The 16,175-nt window shown below is 41.1% G+C and overlaps 1 long non-coding RNA gene across 1 annotated transcript; it reads right to left on the bottom strand.

The window, feature by feature from the left end:
• Nucleotides 1-14,686: 14,686 nt before the first annotated feature.
• LOC311236431 lies at nt 14,687-15,611 on the bottom strand. Its single transcript, XR_014620215.1, has 3 exons — nt 15,497-15,611; nt 15,149-15,218; nt 14,687-14,820 (listed from the first exon to the last, which is right to left on the bottom strand). It is a non-coding gene; the product is annotated as an uncharacterized lncRNA (long non-coding RNA).
• Between the last annotated feature and the right edge of the window lie 564 nt (nt 15,612-16,175).

Below are 16,175 nucleotides of genomic sequence, written 5' to 3' on the forward strand. Positions count from 1 at the left end.
AACAGGTCGAAAAGTACCTGGCGGAAAAAAACCTAATCTACGAATTCCAATCTGGCTTCAGAACGTCCCACTCCACTGACACATGCCTCCTCTATTTGAACGACCACATCAAACAAGAGGTGGACGCTGGCAAATACTGCGGCATGGTCATGCTGGACCTACAAAAGGCCTTCGACACTGTCAATCACTCCATTCTAATGGACAAGCTAAAAGCAATTGGTTTTGATAGCCTATCAGTGAGCTGGATGCAATCCTACCTGGAGGGGAGAGAACAGATGGTAGAGGTAAACGGTACTCTATCCCCCCCCCTCACAGTGAGCTGTGGTGTTCCACAAGGAAGCATACTAGGACCGCTACTCTTCCTAATTTATGCAAATGACATGTCGTCAGCCTGTGACTGCAACTTGTTCCTGTTTGCGGACGACTCAGCCCTGCTGGTCTCTGACAAGAACAAATTGCAGGTTGAAAAAACCCTCAGCACGGAACTAGGCAAAATCTGCATATGGCTCGCTGATAACAAACTATCATTACACATGGGCAAAACAGAGTCCATTCTCTTCGGTTCAAATAACAAACTCAGCAAGACCGACGGCTTCTCAGTTACAGTGGGTGACAATATTGTCACAAGGAAAGACGAAATTACCTACCTGGGTTCCATCCTAGAGGCAAATCTTTCCTGTGACAAAATGGCATCCAATGTAATAAAAAAAAGTCAACCAACGAACTAGATTCTTGTACCGGATCTCCTCTCTGGTAAACAAGAATACCCTGAAGACTCTGGCAGGAGCACTCATTCAAGGGTACTATGACTATGCGTGCACCTCATGGTACCAAAGCACCTCAAAGGCGCTTAAAACAAAATTACAAACATCACAAAACAAACTGGTCAGACTACTACTTGACCTGAACCCCAGAACCCACCTCACCCCTGCCCACTTTGCCAACCTAGGATGGCTTAGAGTAGACGACAGAGTACAGCAACTTGCAATGGGCCTGGTCTACAAGATACACTATACGACCGGGGTGCCCATGTACATGTCAAAATACTTCCCAAAGGTCAGTGAATACCACAACCACTACACCAGAGGAAGCTCAACAAATCATGTTAAACCCAGATTCGGCTCAAACAAGGGACTAAACACGTTTCGCAATTATGCCACAACAATGTGGAACGCCCTACCCAAAGCTGTAAAGGAATGTGAATCCCTGCCCACATTCAAAACCGCCCTTAAAGAGCACCTACGGGAGGCTGCAATTCGAAACTGGCCACCGTAAATGCCCAAAACCCCCACCACCTCCTAATAGACAGTCTCCTCCCCACCGCATGTATATATTCCCTCCCCGCCGTATGTATATTTCCCTCCCACCCACCCACCCCCTCCTAATGTACAGTCCCCTCCCCATCATATGTATATACTCTGTCAGGATCTAGGGGTAACAGTACTGTATATTTGAATACCGCCTATGTCACAAATGTATCAGTACTAAATACCTATATGTCCCTATGCCATAAATGTCATGTATGTTGTGTATGTCATAAATGTCTATATGAATTGAAAATGGGGGACCCTGATGGAAACAAGACAAACGTCTTTCTCAGGTCTGCATCCCCTTAACAATTGTATGTATTGAGCCGTACTGTATTGTACCCATTCTGCAATCTGTTAAATAAAGTTTTCATTCATTCATTCATTCATTCCATCATGAGAGTAGTAAATACTAGGTGCTGGACAATTAGCATTTCAATGGTGTGTGGGGGTTGCAGCCAGCAATGTTCCCGGCAGCGTGTCAAAGTGTCCTTGAGCAAGACGCTTAACCCCCAATTGCTCCTGATGAGCAGGTTGGCACCTCTGCCGTCTGTGAGTGAATGTGAGGTGGGTGAACTGTATGTGAGACATATTTCCTTTAGAGTGAAAGAAAAATGACATGTGAACAAGTATGTTGTGTGCCAGGTTAATGTACTCTACTATTTTTGTATCACAAACAGTGCTGTATATGTACAGTTTATTCCCCCTCAAATGTATATACTCTATTATTACTATATGCGAGAGAGCCCCCCCCCCCAACAATGCTGTATATTTGTAGACCTCTTCCAATGTACAGTTTATATGTCCAATTAGGTACAATTTACAGTAAGGTGTAATGAGGTATGGGTTGTAGTGCAAATTCTTTGCCAATAAATATAAAGTCTGTTTAGGTGTTCTAAAGTGGGTGCTGCAGTCAGTTGTTTGTTTAAAGTGAGTGTGTGTGTGGATGTGTGTGCTGTGAGTGCATTTGATGGTTGTTACATAGTGTTATTGTCATTTGTATGTGTGTAATGTGTAACTAGTACAGTGGAGGGGTGTCCAGGTCCTGCAGGGTCTCACTCTTGTACTGGCCGAAGCCAACAAGGGCCAGGAGAGACCTCTCTTTGGCCGACTCGAATGCCCGGATATAGTGGACCAACTCCATAAAGTCCACATAGGCATTAGGGCGGCACTCGAGTAGCGAGTTAAGGCATCCTAAAGACAGATACAATGAGACAGTTCAGTTATTAGACAGTTCAGTTATAGAAGTTTTCTATTTGTACCTACCCCTAGCAGACTGTACAGCATGTATTGTGTTCAATTACACTTGCTTGACTTGCTCACAATAGAAACACACAGTAATACAGTAGATGCTTTGTTTTATCCTATCCTTAAGGGAATTCGTTTTGTGCCATTAATTCGGCAATCACTGCGCTCCCTATCATTTGTAACAATAGTGTAAACAATAGATACAGCTAGCTACTACTGACATTATCACAATGACAATGTCAGTAGCCTAGCTATATCTATTATATTGTGATGAAATATAGTAATGCATAATTTAGGCACATTTAGTTTAGTTTATTTCGTTTATAAAGGACAGTGTATAATGACAATCGTTTGCATTAAACAAATGGATGAGTGCACCAGATTTAGCAAGAAGCTATAATTTCCATCTATAGTCCTATGTACTGTAACGTTTCATAGCTATTTAAGTTTATTTAGATTATAAAGGGCAGTGTATAATGACAATCATGTCTGCTGGCCACTTTTTCAGATCCACACACACACACACACACACACACTATTGCATTAATCAGAACTAAGTACAAGGAACTCTGCATGAATGAAAAGGGCTTTATAAATAAAATGAATTATTATTATTATTATCTTATTTGCATATTGTCTCGTTATTAGATAGATAGATAGATTGATTGATAGATAGATAATTAATACTTTATTGATCCCGGAGGGGAATTTAAGTAGCCATACGATGGAGTTCTTTTTACAGAGTAAAATTAGCGGCTTAAATTTAGTGAACAGCATTTCTTCCTTGGCGATGCAATATGCCACATTCATCTTAAACTTTACCTCACGGAGATCAGCATCATCCGCTCTGGTCGTCTGTTTACTCAGCGAGTGCAAGAGGGTGCCGGCCCGCTCAGGGGTTTGTTTAGCGTTGAAGGCATCCCGGGCAAGAATGTGTCGATGGGACGTATTGTGTTTATTAATGTTATCCCTTTTTAGGATATTGTTACCCGCGACATAGGGATTCTCTGATCGGATCTTTTCCGGAGTCTCCCGGCACCAGTGACAGAATAATAATAGCTGTGCTTCCTCATTAAAAAATATCCACGGAAAATCATTTTCCCACTTTGCGTTATATCTGACGAAGGAATATGTCATTCCGAAACATGTTTGTTTCAGGCTGCCATTAAATACTTGAACCTGAGAGTGCTGGTCTAGCTTCACTGCTTCTTTTTTACATCTATACATGACATACCAGATTTGCAAATACAGTAGGCTACTGTTTGTGATACGAAAAGAGTCCAGAAAAGAGAGTATATACATTTGACGTATTATTATTGTATTACTGAAGATGGCCAAGCTGAGCGACCACAGCACCATCGGCCTCCGCAGGTTCAGCTTGGGCCTCTCCCTCATGAAGTACTGCCCGCCGAATATGATGGCGGCATACAGGCCGCAGAACATGAAGGACTTGCTCCTGAAGTGGGACAGAATACACACAGAACATGGAAGATTTACTACGGAAGTAGGACAGAACACACACAGAACATGGAAGATTTACTATGGAAGTAGGACAGAACACACACAGAACATGGAAGATTTACTATTGAAGTGGGACAGAACATACATAGAACATGGAATATTTACTCCTGAAGTGGGACAGAACACACACAGAACATGAAATATTTACTCCTGAAGTGGGACAGAACACACACAGAACATGGAAGATTTACTATTGAAGTGGGACAGAACACACACAGAACATGGAATATTTACTATTGAAGTGGGACAGAACACACACAGAACATGGAAGATTTACTACTGAAGTGGGACAGAACACACACAGAACATGGAAGATTTACTACTGAAGTAGGACAGAACACACACAGAACATGGAAGATTTACTATGGAAGTAGGACAGAACACACACAGAACATGGAAGATTTACTACTGAAGTGGGACAGAACACACACAGAACATGGAAGATTTACTACGGAAGTAGGACAGAACACACACAGAACATGGAAGATTTACTATGGAAGTAGGACAGAACACACACAGAACATGGAATATTTACTATGGAAGTAGGACAGAACACACACAGAACATGGAATATTTACTCCTGAAGTGGGACAGAACACACACAGAACATGGAATATTTAGTATTGAAGTAGGACAGAACACACACAGAACATGGAAGATTTACTACTGAAGTAGGACAGAACACACACAGAACATGGAAGATTTACTATGGAAGTAGGACAGAACACACAGAACATGGAAGATTTACTATGGAAGTATACAGGACAGAACACACACAGAACAAATGTATATATTCTCTTTTAGAAACGGTCTATATATATAGACAGAGTTGTCTGTATATCCTGTATGTCATAAATGTCTGGATGTAACAGTAGTGTACAGTATATCTGTATGTTGTGTATGTCATAAATGTCTGGGGACCCTGATGTAAACAAGACGAAAGTCATTCTCTGGTCTGCATCCCCTTAACAATTGTATGTATTGAGCTGTACTGTACTGTACCCATTCTGCAATCTGTTAATACACTTTTCAATCAATCAATCAATGAATTTAAAATGGGGGACCCTGATGTAAACAAGACGAAAGTCTTTCTCTGGTCTGTATTGTACCCATTCTGCAATCTGTTAAAGTTTTCAATCAATCAATATATCGTTGAGTAACGTTAGCTATAGCTAGCTAGTGATTGATCTATTGAAAACTTTATTAACAGATTGCAGAATGGGTACAATACAATAGCTTAAAGACGTGTTTTCACCATGTTAAGGCTAGACGAGGCATGATACAATACATACAATACAATACTATATTTTAGCCAAAACATGTGGTCAGAACACAGCGCATTTAGTCCATTCGCTCTCATTCTCTCTCGGGACATCCCTATTGATTACCAATAACCGCGTTAGCCTCAGTAGCCACATACGCTGATCGGAGTGTCATTCATAGTGTAACACCCAACAAGAATGTGAAACAACTTATTAGTATTGGGTTAGAGTTGTTTGATTTCCACTAACGTAATGTTAGATTGCTATCTGAGAAAGTTACGTAACGTTAGTCTACTGTATGTGAGCATGGCATTTGCCATGTATAATCTGTAGGCAAAACGGACTGCATATATAAACGGCTGATGACTCATAACTTCCTATCACGTTTGAATAATGCTGTAAAGTTAAGTAAAAATGCATTTCAATAGTAATGTATATAAATTAAGAGCTTACCGATTGAGAGCTAAATCCACTGCCGACAGAAGAGACGCAATATTTACTTCCTAGTCCACGGCACTCTCTCTCTGACACGGACCCCAAAATTGTCAACAAGAACGGAGAATGGATCTGACTGGAACGCTAGCTGGATTATACATTGCAACATGACAGTAAATACTATTGTAATAAAACGTTCAAAACTATGTTCAATTTGTGTATTGTTTTGTTACTATAAGATTGCATTTCGCACTGTACCGACGTCACAGATGAGCTCTATAAAAAAAACGATTGAATTGCTCAGAATTTAAAATTGTGTCCCCAATAGGACATAATAATATTAATATTATTCCCCAGTATGACACAATAAACACAGAATGAATGCTACCAAAGAGAATGCTATATGCAATTTGCTCATATACATAACATAGCCCACAGGAAGGCAAAGTTGACAAACACAAAAGGTTTGTACCAAAATGCAATTTATTTTAAACATAATGATACATGATTAATGAATTTTTTTTACTGGACTGGCCCTGTAATTTGCCCTTCAGGTGAAAACTAGCAATATGGGTGTAAGAAAATGTGTATTAATCCTGTAACATGAGTCAAGGTCAGATCTAGCCTGGAATAGAGAACAGAATGTTGATTTTTTGATGTTCAAGTTTCTTTATTAGTTGTCATACAGAAGTACAGAATACTTTTATATAAAATGCTTCTTTCTGTTTTGCTCCAGAGATTGTGCTAGATAAAAATAGATAAGTATAAAATAGTCAAGTACGTAGAAAAGTGTTCAATATATACATACAGTGCAGAGTAGAAAAGTAACTGAGTTACAATACAATATACTATACAGTACAATGCAGAAATGGGATGAGGTACAATTTAGGTACAATTTACAGTAAGGTGTAATGAGGTATGGGTGGTAGTGCAAATTCTTTGCCAATAAATATAAAGTCTGTTTAGGTGTTCTAAAGTGGGTGCTGCAGTCAGTTGTTTGTTTAAAGTGAGTGTGTGCGTGTGGATGTGTGTGCTGTGAGTGCATTTGATGGTTGTTACATAGTGTTATTGTCATTTGTATGTGTGTAATGTGTAACTAGTACAGTGGAGGGGTGTCCAGTCCATGGCCCAGAGAGTAGAGAGCTGTGTGAGTCGTCCCTTGCATGATTACTATATAACCCTCAGGCTAGGGTTGGATTAGGCCTAGAATATATCTGTCGTGTGGTCCAGGGTTGAGCATCTGGGGAAACAGAAAAATATTAATATTAAAAAAAGGCAGATGCCCTCGGCAGATGTCTGCCTAACAAAGAAAGTGGCTGCACACAATACATAATTATGTTTGTTAGAAGCAGGCTACTCTCTCATGATTCCATCTGCTTCCATCATGAGAGTAGCCTGCTTCTCTCATTATGGGGTAGAACACATAGTAGCATACTACAAAAACCTAGGGGTCCACAAAGACGACTTCAAACTTGAAATGGTAACAACCGATGAGGTACTCAAAAAATTGAGCGCCCTCCAACCTAACAAGGCCACTGGCCATGACAACATCCCCTCCAAATTCCTCAGACGCAGCAGCCGCCATCACCCCAGTCATCACACACATAATAAACCTCTCTATAAGACAGGGGCACGTCCCCAAGGACTTCAAAATTGCGAGAGTGACCCCTCTACACAAAAAGGGCAGCAAATTAGACCCAGGCAACTACCGCCCTGTTTCTATTCTTACCTCCATCTCGAAAGTCATGGAGAAAATAGTCTACGAACAGGTCGAAAAGTACCTGGCGGAAAAAAACCTAATCTACGAATTCCAATCTGGCTTCAGAACGTCCCACTCCACTGACACATGCCTCCTCTATTTGAACGACCACATCAAACAAGAGGTGGACGCTGGCAAATACTGCGGCATGGTCATGCTGGACCTACAAAAGGCCTTCGACACTGTCAATCACTCCATTCTAATGGACAAGCTAAAAGCAATTGGTTTTGATAGCCTATCAGTGAGCTGGATGCAATCCTACCTGGAGGGGAGAGAACAGATGGTAGAGGTAAACGGTACTCTATCCCCCCCCCTCACAGTGAGCTGTGGTGTTCCACAAGGAAGCATACTAGGACCGCTACTCTTCCTAATTTATGCAAATGACATGTCGTCAGCCTGTGACTGCAACTTGTTCCTGTTTGCGGACGACTCAGCCCTGCTGGTCTCTGACAAGAACAAATTGCAGGTTGAAAAAACCCTCAGCACGGAACTAGGCAAAATCTGCATATGGCTCGCTGATAACAAACTATCATTACACATGGGCAAAACAGAGTCCATTCTCTTCGGTTCAAATAACAAACTCAGCAAGACCGACGGCTTCTCAGTTACAGTGGGTGACAATATTGTCACAAGGAAAGACGAAATTACCTACCTGGGTTCCATCCTAGAGGCAAATCTTTCCTGTGACAAAATGGCATCCAATGTAATAAAAAAAAGTCAACCAACGAACTAGATTCTTGTACCGGATCTCCTCTCTGGTAAACAAGAATACCCTGAAGACTCTGGCAGGAGCACTCATTCAAGGGTACTATGACTATGCGTGCACCTCATGGTACCAAAGCACCTCAAAGGCGCTTAAAACAAAATTACAAACATCACAAAACAAACTGGTCAGACTACTACTTGACCTGAACCCCAGAACCCACCTCACCCCTGCCCACTTTGCCAACCTAGGATGGCTTAGAGTAGACGACAGAGTACAGCAACTTGCAATGGGCCTGGTCTACAAGATACACTATACGACCGGGGTGCCCATGTACATGTCAAAATACTTCCCAAAGGTCAGTGAATACCACAACCACTACACCAGAGGAAGCTCAACAAATCATGTTAAACCCAGATTCGGCTCAAACAAGGGACTAAACACGTTTCGCAATTATGCCACAACAATGTGGAACGCCCTACCCAAAGCTGTAAAGGAATGTGAATCCCTGCCCACATTCAAAACCGCCCTTAAAGAGCACCTACGGGAGGCTGCAATTCGAAACTGGCCACCGTAAATGCCCAAAACCCCCACCACCTCCTAATAGACAGTCTCCTCCCCACCGCATGTATATATTCCCTCCCCGCCGTATGTATATTTCCCTCCCACCCACCCACCCCCTCCTAATGTACAGTCCCCTCCCCATCATATGTATATACTCTGTCAGGATCTAGGGGTAACAGTACTGTATATTTGAATACCGCCTATGTCACAAATGTATCAGTACTAAATACCTATATGTCCCTATGCCATAAATGTCATGTATGTTGTGTATGTCATAAATGTCTATATGAATTGAAAATGGGGGACCCTGATGGAAACAAGACAAACGTCTTTCTCAGGTCTGCATCCCCTTAACAATTGTATGTATTGAGCCGTACTGTATTGTACCCATTCTGCAATCTGTTAAATAAAGTTTTCATTCATTCATTCATTCATTCCATCATGAGAGTAGTAAATACTAGGTGCTGGACAATTAGCATTTCAATGGTGTGTGGGGGTTGCAGCCAGCAATGTTCCCGGCAGCGTGTCAAAGTGTCCTTGAGCAAGACGCTTAACCCCCAATTGCTCCTGATGAGCAGGTTGGCACCTCTGCCGTCTGTGAGTGAATGTGAGGTGGGTGAACTGTATGTGAGACATATTTCCTTTAGAGTGAAAGAAAAATGACATGTGAACAAGTATGTTGTGTGCCAGGTTAATGTACTCTACTATTTTTGTATCACAAACAGTGCTGTATATGTACAGTTTATTCCCCCTCAAATGTATATACTCTATTATTACTATATGCGAGAGAGCCCCCCCCCCCAACAATGCTGTATATTTGTAGACCTCTTCCAATGTACAGTTTATATGTCCAATTAGGTACAATTTACAGTAAGGTGTAATGAGGTATGGGTTGTAGTGCAAATTCTTTGCCAATAAATATAAAGTCTGTTTAGGTGTTCTAAAGTGGGTGCTGCAGTCAGTTGTTTGTTTAAAGTGAGTGTGTGTGTGGATGTGTGTGCTGTGAGTGCATTTGATGGTTGTTACATAGTGTTATTGTCATTTGTATGTGTGTAATGTGTAACTAGTACAGTGGAGGGGTGTCCAGGTCCTGCAGGGTCTCACTCTTGTACTGGCCGAAGCCAACAAGGGCCAGGAGAGACCTCTCTTTGGCCGACTCGAATGCCCGGATATAGTGGACCAACTCCATAAAGTCCACATAGGCATTAGGGCGGCACTCGAGTAGCGAGTTAAGGCATCCTAAAGACAGATACAATGAGACAGTTCAGTTATTAGACAGTTCAGTTATAGAAGTTTTCTATTTGTACCTACCCCTAGCAGACTGTACAGCATGTATTGTGTTCAATTACACTTGCTTGACTTGCTCACAATAGAAACACACAGTAATACAGTAGATGCTTTGTTTTATCCTATCCTTAAGGGAATTCGTTTTGTGCCATTAATTCGGCAATCACTGCGCTCCCTATCATTTGTAACAATAGTGTAAACAATAGATACAGCTAGCTACTACTGACATTATCACAATGACAATGTCAGTAGCCTAGCTATATCTATTATATTGTGATGAAATATAGTAATGCATAATTTAGGCACATTTAGTTTAGTTTATTTCGTTTATAAAGGACAGTGTATAATGACAATCGTTTGCATTAAACAAATGGATGAGTGCACCAGATTTAGCAAGAAGCTATAATTTCCATCTATAGTCCTATGTACTGTAACGTTTCATAGCTATTTAAGTTTATTTAGATTATAAAGGGCAGTGTATAATGACAATCATGTCTGCTGGCCACTTTTTCAGATCCACACACACACACACACACACACACTATTGCATTAATCAGAACTAAGTACAAGGAACTCTGCATGAATGAAAAGGGCTTTATAAATAAAATGAATTATTATTATTATTATCTTATTTGCATATTGTCTCGTTATTAGATAGATAGATAGATTGATTGATAGATAGATAATTAATACTTTATTGATCCCGGAGGGGAATTTAAGTAGCCATACGATGGAGTTCTTTTTACAGAGTAAAATTAGCGGCTTAAATTTAGTGAACAGCATTTCTTCCTTGGCGATGCAATATGCCACATTCATCTTAAACTTTACCTCACGGAGATCAGCATCATCCGCTCTGGTCGTCTGTTTACTCAGCGAGTGCAAGAGGGTGCCGGCCCGCTCAGGGGTTTGTTTAGCGTTGAAGGCATCCCGGGCAAGAATGTGTCGATGGGACGTATTGTGTTTATTAATGTTATCCCTTTTTAGGATATTGTTACCCGCGACATAGGGATTCTCTGATCGGATCTTTTCCGGAGTCTCCCGGCACCAGTGACAGAATAATAATAGCTGTGCTTCCTCATTAAAAAATATCCACGGAAAATCATTTTCCCACTTTGCGTTATATCTGACGAAGGAATATGTCATTCCGAAACATGTTTGTTTCAGGCTGCCATTAAATACTTGAACCTGAGAGTGCTGGTCTAGCTTCACTGCTTCTTTTTTACATCTATACATGACATACCAGATTTGCAAATACAGTAGGCTACTGTTTGTGATACGAAAAGAGTCCAGAAAAGAGAGTATATACATTTGACGTATTATTATTGTATTACTGAAGATGGCCAAGCTGAGCGACCACAGCACCATCGGCCTCCGCAGGTTCAGCTTGGGCCTCTCCCTCATGAAGTACTGCCCGCCGAATATGATGGCGGCATACAGGCCGCAGAACATGAAGGACTTGCTCCTGAAGTGGGACAGAATACACACAGAACATGGAAGATTTACTACGGAAGTAGGACAGAACACACACAGAACATGGAAGATTTACTATGGAAGTAGGACAGAACACACACAGAACATGGAAGATTTACTATTGAAGTGGGACAGAACATACATAGAACATGGAATATTTACTCCTGAAGTGGGACAGAACACACACAGAACATGAAATATTTACTCCTGAAGTGGGACAGAACACACACAGAACATGGAAGATTTACTATTGAAGTGGGACAGAACACACACAGAACATGGAATATTTACTATTGAAGTGGGACAGAACACACACAGAACATGGAAGATTTACTACTGAAGTGGGACAGAACACACACAGAACATGGAAGATTTACTACTGAAGTAGGACAGAACACACACAGAACATGGAAGATTTACTATGGAAGTAGGACAGAACACACACAGAACATGGAAGATTTACTACTGAAGTGGGACAGAACACACACAGAACATGGAAGATTTACTACGGAAGTAGGACAGAACACACACAGAACATGGAAGATTTACTATGGAAGTAGGACAGAACACACACAGAACATGGAATATTTACTATGGAAGTAGGACAGAACACACACAGAACATGGAATATTTACTCCTGAAGTGGGACAGAACACACACAGAACATGGAATATTTAGTATTGAAGTAGGACAGAACACACACAGAACATGGAAGATTTACTACTGAAGTAGGACAGAACACACACAGAACATGGAAGATTTACTATGGAAGTAGGACAGAACACACAGAACATGGAAGATTTACTATGGAAGTATACAGGACAGAACACACACAGAACAAATGTATATATTCTCTTTTAGAAACGGTCTATATATATAGACAGAGTTGTCTGTATATCCTGTATGTCATAAATGTCTGGATGTAACAGTAGTGTACAGTATATCTGTATGTTGTGTATGTCATAAATGTCTGGGGACCCTGATGTAAACAAGACGAAAGTCATTCTCTGGTCTGCATCCCCTTAACAATTGTATGTATTGAGCTGTACTGTACTGTACCCATTCTGCAATCTGTTAATACACTTTTCAATCAATCAATCAATGAATTTAAAATGGGGGACCCTGATGTAAACAAGACGAAAGTCTTTCTCTGGTCTGTATTGTACCCATTCTGCAATCTGTTAAAGTTTTCAATCAATCAATATATCGTTGAGTAACGTTAGCTATAGCTAGCTAGTGATTGATCTATTGAAAACTTTATTAACAGATTGCAGAATGGGTACAATACAATAGCTTAAAGACGTGTTTTCACCATGTTAAGGCTAGACGAGGCATGATACAATACATACAATACAATACTATATTTTAGCCAAAACATGTGGTCAGAACACAGCGCATTTAGTCCATTCGCTCTCATTCTCTCTCGGGACATCCCTATTGATTACCAATAACCGCGTTAGCCTCAGTAGCCACATACGCTGATCGGAGTGTCATTCATAGTGTAACACCCAACAAGAATGTGAAACAACTTATTAGTATTGGGTTAGAGTTGTTTGATTTCCACTAACGTAATGTTAGATTGCTATCTGAGAAAGTTACGTAACGTTAGTCTACTGTATGTGAGCATGGCATTTGCCATGTATAATCTGTAGGCAAAACGGACTGCATATATAAACGGCTGATGACTCATAACTTCCTATCACGTTTGAATAATGCTGTAAAGTTAAGTAAAAATGCATTTCAATAGTAATGTATATAAATTAAGAGCTTACCGATTGAGAGCTAAATCCACTGCCGACAGAAGAGACGCAATATTTACTTCCTAGTCCACGGCACTCTCTCTCTGCCTCTCTCTCATTTTGCCGAGGGCGGAGCTCGTCCAGCACGTTGTCACCAGCTGTATGAGAGTGCCCCCGCTGGTCATTGTTAACATTAACCATGCCTAACGACTTCATAACGGCAGGCAAACAGCTGTTCCAGAACTTTTCCCGGCTGTATCTGTATGTGACTGTCGAGTCCTGGCTCTAGGCAGAATCACGAATAGTGGTCTAAGAGAAGTTAATTCTATTTGAACGTGATTCACTGTGCATTAGTTAGATTACACGTTTCGCATGTTATGACTTTGAACGTCTGCCATTTCCAACGCAAAAGGCACATACAATTAACAATACGACGCGTCGATCATGAATGTGCAAATCGACTACATTTACTCGTCGACCGGGTCGACGAATCGTGACAGCCCTACTGCGGACTGCAGACACAGCGAGGCCATGTGCCATATACAGAAATTCTCAGATGATACGGCTCTGATCTGTCTCATCAACAAAGGCGATGACCAAGCCTATAAAAAGGAGATTGACTTGATTGATTTGTCCACTGGTGTGATGCCATTTTTTTTTACTTAATATCAAAAAGACCAAAGAGTTAGTCATCAACTTCAGTAGGAAGACGGTGAATGTCTCTCCTGTCATCATTAGGGGGAAGAAATGGAGATAGTCCAGTTCTATAGGTATCTTGGTGTCCACCTGGACAGCAAGCTGGACTGGAAGAAGAACACAGATTCTGTGTTCAAGAAAGCCCAGTCTCGGCTTTTTCATTTGAGAAAGCTTAGATCCTTTGATATCAGCAGGTCACTTCTTCATGTGTTCTACCAAGGTATCCTGGCTAGTGTTTTATGTGCTCTGCTGATCATAAAAAATGCTGGCTCAGTGGCTCATATTAATATTATGCTTAATTAATGTGTATGCTACTGTGCATTTTGTTCTGTTTCACAGGTTTCTGACCTATGGTAAGCTGTGGAAATTATAACTATCTATGGACAGTTATCTGTGGAAGTCGTAACTATAACCTATGGACAGTTAAGCTATGGTTATCTAAAGAAAGAAACTATATATAACTGTGGTCATCTGTATTGTGGGAAAACATCTCAACTGGTCTGTTTAAAATAAACAAACCAATGACCAACCATTGAGTCATCCATTGTGTGGTGCCTGTCAGACCCTTTCGGAGGGATTCAAATGAAAATGTTTGAAAGATCCGAACACCCAACAAACACACAACGACAGGCAGGAAAATACGACAGGAATTAAATGTAAACCCAGTAGGTCAAATTCACCTGCAGGTGACTTGCTTAATCCTCCCTGTGTCCGTCTATCTCCACTGGTGAGCCTGTTGTGGGGCTGTGTGTGATGGAGCAGGTAAGCTAGTTGAGTGAATGACTGATGTGGAGGTTTCCAGGGGTTAAGAGCTGTGTTCCCCTGGCTCCTGTGGGATTTATTCAATAACAGGTAGGGGTTATTAAGTAAAACGGATTAATACAATGGTGAGTGAGAAATCTTCTTAGGGACCTGCACTGGCTCCCTATTGCTGCACGAATCCGCTTAAAGGCCCTCGACCTGGCATACTGTGTGGCAAAGGGAACCGCTCCCGCCTACCTCCGGTCAATGGTCTCCAACTACACACCCTCAAGACCCCTACGCTCTGCATCTTCTGGCCGCCTCAGACCTACTCCTATCCAAGCTCCGGGAGGGTCATCAAAGAGAAGTCGCCTATTCTCAGTCCTTGCCCCACAATGGTGGAATGAACTACCCACCCTAGTTAGGACAGCCGAAACCCGTCCAATCTTTCGCCGTCGACTAAAGACGCACTTCTTCAACCATTATCTGAAAGAAGAAAAAAAATACAAATAAAAAAATCTCTAATCCTAACTAACCTTACTGTCATGCACTTGTCCTAATAAACTAACCTACACTGTAGCACTCAACACTTGAACATTGTTACTCAGCTGATAAGAGTTGTACCCTTCCTGATGACTTGTCGTACAGAACTTGTAAGTCGCTTTGGATAAAAGAGTCAGCTAAATGACTAAATGTAAATGTAAAGCAATACTACATGAGGATCAAAGGAAATCCAACCACAAGGCCGTCTACTGTCCACCTACCGGCAGCGGTCTCCGTAGGCGCACACTCCTCTCTGGTAGTACTTGCAGATGGTGGACGGCTTGCTGTTGGCCAGGTCATGAGAGAACACGCACCTGTTCCCCCCCGACACACGCCGTGGATGAAGTACCTATCGGAGCCACACGGATGATCTTGTCAATGAAGAAAATGCTTTTCTTATGATTTTATATATAATAATAATAATAAACTTTATTTGTATAGCACTTTTCATACAGAAGTTGCAGTTCAAAGTGCTTCACAACAGTAAAAAATACAGGCATAAGCGAGCATAAAAAAAAAGATAGAGGTAGCAAGGTAAGGTAAATCACTAGGTTTCAAGTTTTCAAGTTCAAGTTTCAAGTTTCTTTAATAGTTGTCATACAGAAGTACAGAATACTTTCATACAAAATGCTTCTTACTGTTACGCTCCAGAGACTGTGCTAGACAAGATAGTATCAAATAACATAGTATAGCATGTAATTTAGAAGTAGAAAATGAGGTCACAGTGTTCAGTATAGACATATGTACAATGTTCGATGCAGAAAGACGTAACTGAGTTACCATATAATATACAATACTATGCAGTGTACTAATGTACAGTACTATATAGTGCAAAGCAGAAATGGGATGAGGTACAATTTAGGTACAATTTACAGTAAGGTGTACGAGTTGTAGTGCAAT

Source organism: Notolepis coatsorum, assembly GCF_963971535.1.
Source record: "Notolepis coatsorum genome assembly, chromosome: 11".
Taxonomy (NCBI): domain Eukaryota; kingdom Metazoa; phylum Chordata; class Actinopteri; order Aulopiformes; family Paralepididae; genus Notolepis; species Notolepis coatsorum.